This window comes from Petaurus breviceps, unplaced genomic scaffold (assembly GCF_028583685.1).
Source record: "Petaurus breviceps papuanus isolate PSGF00001 unplaced genomic scaffold, PetGlider_PUasm1.0 226, whole genome shotgun sequence".
Taxonomy (NCBI): Eukaryota; Metazoa; Chordata; class Mammalia; order Diprotodontia; family Petauridae; genus Petaurus; species Petaurus breviceps.
Window position 1 is genome coordinate 7,502,420 of NW_027185890.1, and position 13,000 is coordinate 7,515,419.

The window sequence follows — 13,000 nt, forward strand, 5'->3', positions numbered from 1 at the left end:
GGGAGGGAGGGAGGGAGGGAGGACAGGACAGAGAGGAAGAGAGTATCCAGGAGTAGATGGTAGAGGGCAGAAAGGATGTATATAATTTCTCTTTGGGTCAGTTTCCTTCTTTGAAAAATTAGGCTATTGGAACTGCTATAAAAAGTTCAAACAGGGTTATTTTATGATACTATGAGTACTATATTTCAGGTACAACAGAAAAATTTGAGAGACAAAATTTTTTCTTAGGTTCATTGCAAGCCTATGTTTTAGAAACTTAAAGAAAGAATAAAACAAAACCTCATAACTACTGCAAAACCCACTTTCAAAATCATGTTCAAAGATCACGACCCCAAAAGAAACAGATATTGTCATAGTAGAGCAGTTAATTTGTATTGATAAAGGGGAACTTCATCCACTGTTGTTTTTCAACTGCTCTTTATTATAACTTGATTAAATGCTTTCAAAATTGAATGCAAATATTTTGTTTAGAAAAAGTAATTATTACCAATAATGTGTAATATTAATTGCCTTATATATGCAAAGTACTATGTTAGGCATTCAATAATTAAATTATTTGAAAAATTGGCTCAATAAAACATGACACAAACTATGTTCCAAGTACTTCAGGCTAATTTATGAGAGGGTTCACTTGAGATATTTGATCAAGTTTTGCATTTCAGCAAATTTTAACTCATTTTTTCTTTATTCCACTTAAGTACAAAAGTCAGTTTCAAAAACTTTTTAAAAACAGATAAGGAAAAATCTGCTCTGAAAATTCTAAAACCATATAATGAAGGAATTTACAAGTATCTTAGATTTAAAGTCAGAAGGGGCCTTAGATTTCTTTCTACTACAACCTCCTCATTTTACTAATGAGAAAATTCTAGCCTGAGGAGGTTAGAAAGGGTCATATCCATAATAGTATCAGAAGCAGAATCTGAACCCCAGGCATTTGACTCTGAATCCTTTGTGCTAACCACTGCAGTCTTCTGCCTCTATATAGAGAAAGAAAATATCTGATGTAAAGAAATTAACGTTGTTTAGATGTGTGGGTCCATTGCAAAAATGGCAATCAGGTATAATTTTTAAAGAAAGAAAGGATAAAATGTGTATAGCACTCAGATTGTTCACCAGGAGGAAAAATAAACACCCATGATATAACCCAGTTGGAAAATAAGCTACCTAGAAGAATGAAGATGCTATCACAGATGTTAGTAGAATAGGAAAGAAAATGTGATATGTGACCCTGGATTTTTCATTGGAGCAATTAATTACTTTAAAAAATGTTTGAATCTCATTCCCTGAAGGAGGTTTTCTATACCAATTTGGAGATTGTTGGAAGCCCCTGATTATCTAGAAGAGTTGTTTTTCTGGTTATTGTTTGTGTATTTGTTCATTTTATAAGAAAATGGTGGACCACATGAAAACAATATTAAGGGTAACTGGTCCCCATTAAATTTAAGGAGAAAGGATATTGAAACAAATGCACCATTTTAAAAAAGACTATTGGCAATAAAAGAATAAAAGGAAATAAATATCTAATTATGCTAATTGAGGTTTGTAGAACTATATTTTTTTAAATAGAATATCTTCCAAGCCCATAAAGAGAAGAGTTTTCATTTAAAAGACACAGTAGGTACATCATGATTCATGCAAGCATCACAACTGGATATGGGTATCCTTATTCTAGTTGTATACTAAGAAAAAAAAAGATATCAGAGAATAATGGGGTTAAGTTATAATGAGAAATTGCAGATCTCTGAGATTATGAATTGGATTGATAAGTTTTTCTTTCCTGAAGGACAACATGCAGATTAAAGAGCTTTTAACTGTTCTGGATGCAATCAAAAGGTTATGGTCTTCTGCTAAAAACGAAGTTTCAGCCACAGTTTATGTAAGTTGTTCACATTACTCACTCAGTAATGATGTACTTGGCCTTATTGTTTGTGGTCTGGTTCTCATTTGTTTGCTATTACATTCCAAGACTGCAATGAGTCAGAAATGTTCTTTATTTTTACAGTAAGAAGGGATAGCATATATTGCCTGAAACATCTCAAGTTTAATCACTTGTCTGTGGTTTTCCCACAATCCATTCAAGCAGGTGTATGGAAGTGAAGACAAACCACAGAATTAGTGGGAGAAATCTATACCTCCATCTGCACCACACTCTGCCCCCCCCCAACATATTTGCCTCCTCCCACTTTGTATTTGGATAGAATAAATGTGCTTACTGAAGTGCTACCTGAAATTTGTCATAGATGGCAGATTTCCTGAATATGGGAAATCAGAGATATTTCAGAATTCAATAAGATCTCCCCAAAATCAGGATCAACTAATATTTATTTGTTTGTTTGTTTGTTTATTGAGTTTTGGAGGGCAATTGGGGTTAGGTGACTTGCCCAAAGTGTGTCAAATGTCTGACGCTGTATTTGAACTCAGGTCCTCCTTATTCCAGGGACAGTGCTCTATTCACTGCACCACCTAGCTGCCACATACCCCTCCCCATCAACCAATATTTATTGCGAAATTACTATGGAGGAGGAGGAAGAAGAAGATGAAGTAGAAAAAGAAGAATGAAGAAGATAGCATTTATATACAGCTTTGCAGTATGTGAAGTGCTTTACAAATATCTCATTTTATTCTAACAATCCTGGAAGATAGGTGCTATTATTATACCCATTTTGTAGATGAGAAACAGAAGCAGATAAATATTAGGTGACTTGTCCACATTCATGTCAGTAGCAAATTTCTGAAGCCTGATTCGAACTCCAGTTGTCCTGACTCCAGGTCTAGTAAAGATAATACATAATATAAAGACATTTCACACTCAACCTGTCAAAAAGAGAGAGAGAGTGGGGAGGAGCCAAGATGGCAGAGTAGAAGCAGGACCTCCCCTCTGCTCCTACTTCCACTTTCCCCAATCCATGAAAAAGGGGGACTCTAAACAAATTTTGGAGGTGCAGAACCCACAAAATGACACAGAGAAGCTAAGCTCCTGCTGAGGACAGCCTGGCAGGCCAGCAGGAATTGGCCAGTGCAGCTCTCTGGGAGCCCAACCCAGCCCCATGCCGAGGCTTTAGCCCCAGGGTGGGCCTGACCAGCCAGAGAGACCCCAGATCAGCAGCAGCTGTGGCCGTTTTCAGAATTATCAACACATAGAAGCAAAGGACAAAGTGAGAGGTAAGTGTAGTCTGGACTTTGGGACCAGTAAGTAGGAGTGCATGGCTTTTGTACCCTGGGTGAGAAGTCCCTGAGACACTGGCACAGACGGCCAGAGCCATGTGGCAGCTTCAGCTCCTGGCCTGCAGAGTGTAAGGGGACCAAGAACCAGTCTGAGGGGTAATCGCTCTTGCTTTAACCTGCTTAGATCTGGATTGCAGTCTAGGGTAGAGGTCCTGGGGTGTATGTCCAGCTTGCCATAGCATGTGGAAACCTTAGAGAGGGCACCCATCTAATACCTCCAGTACTGAGAAAAGCCCAGCATTTGGGATGAAAGCTGCCCATCTGGTGGCAGAGTCCTACTGGGGCAAAAAGCCCAGGGGTCAAGTGACTGAAGGGCAATATGACCAGGCAAAGGAAACAAAGCAGACAGAAGATTCCAACATTACACTCCTATTTTAGGGACAAAAAGGAGCAAAGCATGGAACAGGAGGAAGACAGTGAAGTCAGAACTCCTGCACCAAAAGCTTCAAAGGAAAATATGAGCTGGTTACAGGCCATAGAGGACCTTAAGAAGCACATAAGAGAAGTGGAGGAAAAATTGGGAAGAGAAATGAGAACAATGCAAGAAAATTATGAAATGAGAGTCAACAGCCTGTCTGAGGAAAATAACACTTTAAAAAACAGACTGACTCAAATGGCAAAAGAGGTTCAAAAAGGCAATGAGGGGAAGCATGCCTAAAAAGCTGATTTTGCCAGATGGAAAAAGAATCTCAAAAGCTCAATGAGGAAAATCATTGCTTCAGAATTAGACTGGAGTAAATGGAAGCTAATGACTTTATGAGAAATTAAGACTCTGTTAAACAGACCACCCATCCTTCATTTTTCCATATGTCCTTGAGAACATCTTACCTTCTCTTCCCACTTTTTAGTTCTTATATGTGTTGCCTTCCCTATTTATAATGTAAGCTCCTTGAGAGCAGTGATTGTCCTTGTTTTTGCTTATATTTGTAGCTCCAGTGATTAGCATTGTGACCTAGCATGTAGTAAGTGCTTAATAAATGCTGTTAATTTAACTTGACTGTATCCACTTATCTGTGTGAACATATGTCTCAAATTTAAGCAATAGGTAAAAAAAAAATAGGTTAAAGCTTGTATGTAAGCTTCTTAATTATAGCGACTGTCTCATTTTTATATTTCTATAACCAGAACCAAGCCTTGTACATAGCTATTAATAAACGCTCACATAACTGATGTATTCATTACATAATTAATAAATTGAGGGGGAAAAAAGAGAGAGAGAGAGAAAAAGGAGCTAGAATGACTTCCTAATTCTGAACATACCTTTTTCCTACATCTTTGGGGGAAATGAGGAAAGGGGAAAAAAGTGAATGAGGAGCAAAAAGTTGAAAGGAGAATGAAACAAAGATGGCAAGAGAAAAGAAGGGAAAAATGAGGAATGGAAGTAAAAAAGAAAAAGTAAAAAGAACATTGATGTTCTTCTCCATCTCAAGTCCTGATAGACTCTCTTTTTTACTTTCATTAATATCCCATTGAGAATTAGTCTATTTCTTAGATACATATGGCTAATCTTCTTTCCCATACAATATCCTCTTTTGTCACCTCAGACTGTTAATGTTCATTTTCTCTATCTTATATATATTTTCTCTTCTCTTTATATAATAAATTTTATTAGTTTATAAACATGATTTCAATATACTTTTCAGTTCTCAGAAGACTCTCCCTTGTTGGTAAAAGATAGGTTTAAGGAGGTCATCTTCCCCAATGTGATTCTACACCAACAACTTATTTCCATTATATAGTTACCATTTTATAATGATAGTAAATAACTTTACATATATTATCTTATTTGATTCTCACAACAACCCTATCAGGTAAGTTCTATTCTTATCCCCATTTTAAATATGAGGAAACTGAGCCTGAACCAAATTAAGTGCCTGAGATTAGGGAGCCAGCACAGATATTAATCAGAAGAAGCTTAGAGAAATTTCAGAGGTCACATAGCCAATTAGTGGAAGAGATAGTATAAGAATTAGCCCACCTTAGAATTCAAAATAATATTTAAGATGTTGGTATTTTAGAGTCTCTCTGAAGGTTTATTCTGAAGTATGTGGCTCTATTTGTCTTCCCTCTGATTGTGGAAAGTCTCTTGCCTGCTTGGGGAAGGATAGAGAAGAGCTGGAACAGATGACTGAGTAGTGGCAGCCTCTAAAAATACCCTACATAGGTAAAACATTAAGGCATTAGCATTCATTAATATGGATTAGTGTATCAGGTGATTAAATTTTGCCTTGGAAGCTAGGTCCAAACCTGTCATGAAATACTAATTATGAGAAAAAGAATTATAGAAAAACTATGAATGTGTGAGGAAGCTTGGTCATAGCTTCAGAGTAGAAGGCCTAGAAAGTCTGAGGATAATATGAAAGTCCTTGCTACTCCAAAGTGAAGAAGAAATTTGAGAGTAAGAGAAACCAGAAAGAAGAGAGGAGAAAGTATAAAGCCAAATCCAAACTTGGTTGACCTAATAATGTTGTCTAGGGTCACCCATAGTTGTATAGCTAATAAGTAAGGGGGAGATTGGAAAAAAGCAGATAAAGAGAGGCAAACAATGATGAATTTACGCCCCCTCCCCCTCACTCCCCCAGCCTGGCTAAAGATGAAACCCAATAAGATTTTTAAGTTAGCGTATAGGATTGGCGAGGAAGTTAGACTGCCTGATTGGTCATCTAAACAATAGGTAACACAAGGCTAGGACATACTCTATCCCCAACTATACAGATTAAAGTAGACCTGTTGAACCTGACTCTAATCAAGACCAGTCTTCCAATACAAGGCACCACTTACAACCACAACATCTTTTTTTTTTTTTAAAGAAGCAACAACAGTGGTTTCCTAAGCATGGTTTTTGTTTTGTTTGTTTGCGTTTTTCAGGAGGGATGACTTTAGCTAACCCAGAGGGACCTGAGCCAGCTAAAATCCCCTGGTCCTAAGTGGAGTCAAAATCATTCTCCCATTAGCAGCATTCTAGAGTAGCATTTGTTCATTGACCAAAAACAAACAGAACAGTTTCTTTTTCTATGCCCAAATGTACTGCCAGTTGAAAGCTATCCAGTTTGTTAATAGATTCAGGTGTTCCTTCAGTGGTCTAGCTTTTACCCTCTTAATTCTCCCTTTCCTGAGATTCTGTGCTTCTGGCATCAACACTTTTATTTTCTTTTCGAGTGGTTGCAAACTCACTGCACATTTCAGGTTGCTTAGCAGGTGGCCATGCTTGCCAGGAAGGAGCTTGCAATCTTGGATGACCTCAGGGGTTTAACTAGGTTCACAAATTGATATCAGCCCATGTCCCTACTATGAGGTCTTATGGGAACTTTAATGTCAGCAGAGAGCAGAACAACCCTTGGGTTATAAATTCTCTTATAAAACACCCCCTGTGTTACCAAAGAATAGCAAAGAAAGGCTATTTTTTTAAAGAAAATAGTTTGAGAGATGAGTAAAGAAAAAAAAAACAGGTGAAAAATCTGGATTTTTCCAGGCATCTGCTGTTCCAAGGATTTCACAACTGAAAAGGTAGCAGAGAACACTGAAAACAAAATCAAATTGCTTTTTCCAGGCTTTCTAATCTGTTTTGCCTGAAAGGAGAAGGCCATTCCTCTTGAGAGGAAGTGGGCCAGATTCTCAGAGTTGGAATCAAAAACAAAGGGAGAGATACAAACTGGAGGTGCAAAGTACATATTTCTTGAACAGCAGGGTCCTGGAGATGCCTAGAAGTATTTTTCGGGGAACTCAAACAAAGTGGCAGGAGTTGTGTATCGTAAAACAAACTGGCTAATAGATAATGTTTTGCAAAGGCCAGTATCTTATCCAAATTTATATTAAAGATTAGATAAGAAGGAAAATAATCTCTTCTGGGACATTCAGAATTGTACAAATTGGCCAAAACAAGATCTTAAAGATCCTTTAAACTACTTCGGACTCAGTTCCCTCCTCTGTAAAATGAGGAGTTTGGACTCATCGACCTCCAAGTTCAAGTTCCCATTCAGATAAGATCAAAAAAGGAAAAAAAAAGTTTATAATAGTTATAGGTGCCAGTTAGGGATGGAAATATAACTGAAACCCAAATTTTGAAGCAAAATGGAACACTAAGCAGAGATGAGTTTCTCAAGGGAGGAAGCTAAAAAAGAGAGAAATCCAGGTTATTAATTATAATCAAATGTGCCAATATTGTGGGTTTTTTCCTATTACTCCCTCCACTCTCTGGAGGCACAAAGTAAGCCAATCCAAGACATATCTGTTACTTGCTTTCAACTTAAATATAAATTATTTTTATGCCTTAAATAAGAAGCAATGTTAGTACTACTATAGTCCTTTAAAGTTCATAAAGTACTTTCCTCACAAACATAAGGAAATAAATAGTTTAGTGTTTTGGTCCAGACCAACAATTTCATCAGCTATGGGGAATTCCAACCATGGAAACTCCTTTCACTGATGCAAATGCAGCAAGTTATCTCAGACTTTCAGTTTTAAAAGTTGCCCAGCATACAGGGAGATTAAAGGATAGAGCTCACATGTATCACAAGCAGGACTTTCATGAAACCTTATCTTCTGACTCCAAGACCAGGCTCTTGTTCTGTCTTGCTCATCCTTTGTGCAAATACTGTCCATATATTTTTCAGGTGATAATAAGTGTCACACTGTTAATAAGTGTCAGGCTGGAGATTCAAGCCAAAATTCTGATTTAAGATTCTGACTCATAAACCCATGTTCTTTCCTCTTAGAAAATTTTATTATCCTAGAATTCATAGTATCATAAATTTATAACTGCATGAGGTTAAGTGACTTGACCAAAGTCACAGGCAATATATGGTTGTATTGGAAATGCAAATTTAAAGATCTTCCCTGCCTCTAGGCCCTTTGATTGGCTTAAGAGACTCTGAGACCCTTCCTTGATTTGAAAATACACTCTGCCCCCTAATAGGCTGAATGTGGTCACATGGAGCCTGTGGCAGGAGGCTTGGTTTTCAGGAATGCCCACACCTTGGTGCTTTGTGATTGAGCAATGGGTCAAGAGGGTTGTTGCATTCTCTGAGACAGGAGAAGGCTATATAATCCCTGATAAGAGGCTTTGCTTTGGGCCTCACTTTGATAAGTGTTGTGTGACTTGACCAGATGAGACTCTGGGTAGCCATTGAGAGCCCCCTGGCTTTGAAATCCCAGATGTTGATGCTTCCCTCTCTGATAACTGTGATTTGGTATGGATGTAATGGTTGAACAGTTTGGAAGCCTGTCTGCTTGATCTGTTTCTCTGTCTTGTAACTTCTTTCTGTATATTCTGAAGTTCAGGGTGCTGAACTTTTTCCCCTGAACTAGGTAAATGATATATGTTTGATTGATTAAAGTAAGCTTGTTAACCCATTTTGAGTTGCTTTCCTTTAGAAAAGCAGATCTAAGAACCTGTGTTGGCAGCCACCCTGGTGATGCTGGGGTGCTTGCTGTAACAATGGTAGAGTCAAGATTTAAACCTGAGCTCTCTGACTCCAAAGGCAGCCTCCTTTCCATAATGCTATGTTGATTGCTTTTCACCACTTAGTGAACCCTATTCAGAGGTATTATTTCAATAGTGTTGTAAATGCTGGTCACTGCTACTAAGATTTGGAAAAAAGAAAAGTAGGCGACCCTGTAGACAACAAAAACAGTTTTAGTATAAACCTTATTAAAAGAAATTGTTTACCATAAAAAATCCACTCCAGGTAAAGTCCTATTCATATTATAGTCCAGCTGAAATATGATGCTAATAATTAAAATGCAAATATAAATAATTTAAATTACCAGACATTAAATAAGAAACGTTTGCTACTATCACAAGGCCTTTCTTTACCAAAGGACTCTGTATTTGCTTTGTGTACTTAAAACCTAGCATGGGGCCCAACAATTAAAAAGTGCTTGGTGATTGACTGCTTGAATAGAAATATGGGTATAGAATTAATTGTTGGGCCCTGTTGCTAGGTGCTAAGTGCACAAAGATAAATGAAGTTCAGTTCTTGCTATCATGGAGCCTACTTTCTATTACAGGAGACAACATATATAATTATATTCAAAATACATATTGAACAGATGCAAGATAACTTTGGAAGATGGAAGAAAAAGAGTCAGGGGACCACAAAAGACCTCGTTAAGAAATTGGAACTTAAGCTGTGTCTTAAAGGAAACCAGAGATTCCAAGGCATAAAAAGGAAAAATGTTCCAGGTGTGGGGCACAGATAGGGCGAAGGCATGGAAATAGGAGGTAGAGTATCATGGAATATGAGAAAATCATTAAGGCTAGACTGTGAAGAATGTAATAAGGAGTGATATCTATAAAAGCAAGATGAAATTCATTTGAAGAGCTTTAAATGACAAAGGACATTATATTTAATCATAGAGGAAATAGGGAACCCCTGGACATTATTAAGGGAGGAGAGTGACATGATCAAACCTGCACCACTCGGGTGGCTGTGTGGAGGAAGGATTTATGTGAAGAGAAACTAGAAGCAGGAGAACTCATTAAAAGCCCAAGGCAAGAGGTTATGAGGGATAAAGTCCATATGAGAGGTGAAGATGGTGGTGACTGTAAGAAGGGGACCTACTTGAGACTCTGTGAAGTAGCAATATTAGATAACTTTTTGTCATGGGATCATGGATTTAGGACTGAATAGTACCTTAGAAACCATCAAACCCAATCTCCCTTGTCTTATGGATAAACGGGCTGTGGCACAGAAAGGTTACCCCGATTCACACAGCTAATAAGTGATTCAAATGGGATTGTTCTCAGGTCTTCCTAAATTCAAAGATCTTTCCCCAACACCATTCTTTTTCCCAAAAGGAAATCAATTGTGGTGAATGAGAGCAAGGAATGGAGACTGACACCAATGTTGTTATCCTGACTGATTAGAAAGATAACTGTGTGGTTCCGGCCTCAGATACTTAACACCCACACAAAAATAACTGTCTGTGTAACCTTGAGCAAGTTACTTAACCCAGATTGCTTTAAAAAAAAAAAAAGAAAGATAACTGTGCCTTCCATGGTGGGGAAATTCAGTAGGTGATTTGGAGGAGAAATGTGTTATTTTTTGGACATGTTGATTTTGAAATTCCTATAGAATACACTGTGGAAAATGTCCTTTCACAAAAAGTCAAGAGTTGTATGCATAGATATGAAAACTGTACTCATGGGAGGTCACAGAGTGAGAGAATATGCATAGGAAAAAAAACACCAAGGACAAAGACTTGGACTACAACCACTTAAAGGGAATGATATAGATGAAGATAGGAGAATGCAGAGTGTTCAAACAGGTGGGAGGAGAAGAAAAGGAGAGCAATATCACAAAAACTAAGGGGGGGGGGGCAGGAATTAAGTATTGTATAAGTTCTTTAAGGCCAGGGACTGATGTTACTTTTGTATTTCCATCCCAAGAGTTAGTGCATATTTGGTGCTTAATAAATGCTTATTAACTGATTTTACTGATTCAATTGAACAAGCATTTTTTAAGCACCTCCCATGTACAAAGTATTATGCTAGAGACTGAGGAGACAACAAGGAAAACAAAACAATCTTTGACCGTAAAAGCCTAAGATGCTATTGGAAGTGGAAGATAAAGTCAAGGTTGACTCAGTTTGTAGCATAATGGTGCTCTTCATAGAATTTCTCTACTTTTTCACCCTATGAAATATATGTTGGCACAAAAGATACAATTATCTTCCTAATGGTCCATTTTCTTATACTCCCTGTGAGTACTACAAAGCAAGTTGACCAAATAGTCTTAGAATTGATTTTTTTTGTCTCTGGGTATAAGATGAAATCAACTCCACCTAGGAGAACACCCACAAGTAGGGAGTGTGATATGGATGGGACAACAAAAAAAATGGTCAGACAGATGGGACATAAAACAAGGAGAGTAGTATCCCAAAAACCTAGGGAACAGAGAGTAATGGAAGAAGATGGCCAACAGTGTCAATTGCAGAAATAAATCAAGGATAATTATGAATGAGAAAACAGTATCATATTTAGCAAGAGATAATTATGAGATTCAGTTGAGGGATGTGGTAAAAAAGAAGGATTGCAAAGGGTTGTGGAATATGAGAGATGACATGGAGGCAGCTAGTATAGACAGATTTTTCAAAGAGTTTGACTGAGAGAGTGAGGATGAACATAAAACAATTGAATTAAAAGGGTGATAAGCTAGTGAACATTTTTTATTTGAGGAGTACTTTTAATGGGGAAGACTTAAGTATGTTTAAGGAAAGAAATCAATTGATAGGAATAGATTAAAGATTTGAAGAGGATGTGGATGAAATCTGCTGAAGAATCCTGGAGGGGAAGGGATGATGGCCATGTATAAAGGAACTAACTTTGATAAGGAGGCTTTGATTGTAAAGAATATTGTTGAATAAGTCTCAGTTGGTAATATAAATTTTCACACGTATACTCTTTTCATTTAATAGTATGGATCCTGAGTTTCCACAAAAATTACTCAGTTGGAGATATTTGTTATTAAAGGTAGAAAGAAAATGGGTGGAAAAATTGATCAGTTCCCATGACATTTGAAGAAAAATCATGCAGAGCCAGAAAAGGGTATTAATTTACATTCGCAGAGAAAGAGTAAACTAGCCATATTCTTACAGAATCATGCACTAACTTTTAAATCTCATAATTAAGTCTATGCAACAGAAATGAACACACTGAACAATTCTCCTTAATGACTTGGATCTGCACATAACCATATTGCTTTGTGCAAACTGACTGTAAAGTTGATCAAAGGAAAGAAGGTCACATACAGAGGGTTAGAACAAGATACGTTCATCTCATATTTGAGTGATTTCTATAATTCCTTAGATGTGAGATTTTAAAAGATAGTTATAAAAAACTCATATTCTAACATGCAAGGCAATAATGCTATTCATTTAAGATGAAGGAAAAAATACAATGACATGGAGTATACAAGAACCAAGACAAACCTTTGTCCAAGGCATCGGACCAAACCATGTTTTTTGTGGCTCCAAATACTTTAGTTAACTCCTTTACAAAAATATCTACTTGCCTTCTCACTTCATGGTATCTGCCCAAACCACAAGTATCAAAATACAACCTGAAAAACAAATCTTTCAGTATTTCTAACCAAGTAGTACTAGAAGATATAGAAATTCTGCTATTGGGAAATTTCTGCTATTGGGCAATTTCCAGACTGAAAGTTTTGGATAAGCTTTTAGACTTTTGCATATTTATTTGAATTGTATCTCTGAACCCTCAGAGACTTATCCATCCTTAGCACCAACTCCTAGAGCAACCCCCTGCAGTCTGTTCTCGCAAAGTGCCTTAGGCAGAAAGAAAATTGGCTCTCCTAACCTCATGTTGGAAGAGTCACTGATGCCTTTGTCTAGCCAAGAAAACCAAGATAAAGGGCCATTTTCTAAAATAAATAACAAAATAGAAAATAAACTTAGAAATGCAATTCACGGAAAAATCCTCAAGTAGGAGAAACTGACCCTATTAGGTTGAGAGATTTCTACATAGTACCCTCAGTTGCTAGTATACAATAGCTAAAATTATTTGGGTTTTTGTTTTTTATGTGTTTGTATTTATTTATATATGTATTTGTTGTTTGCCCCCAATATAATGTAAACTCATTGAAAGTAGGTACCATTTCCTTTGTGTTCTAGTGTCTAAGAACACATATCAAAGAGTATTCTACATGCTTATTATATGGTTGTAGGTTGATTAATAGATAATTTGTAGTTTCAGTGGCCAGATTGAAAACCAAGAACTTTAGTCTAAGATTTGAGGTAATAATTTGGCTCTCCA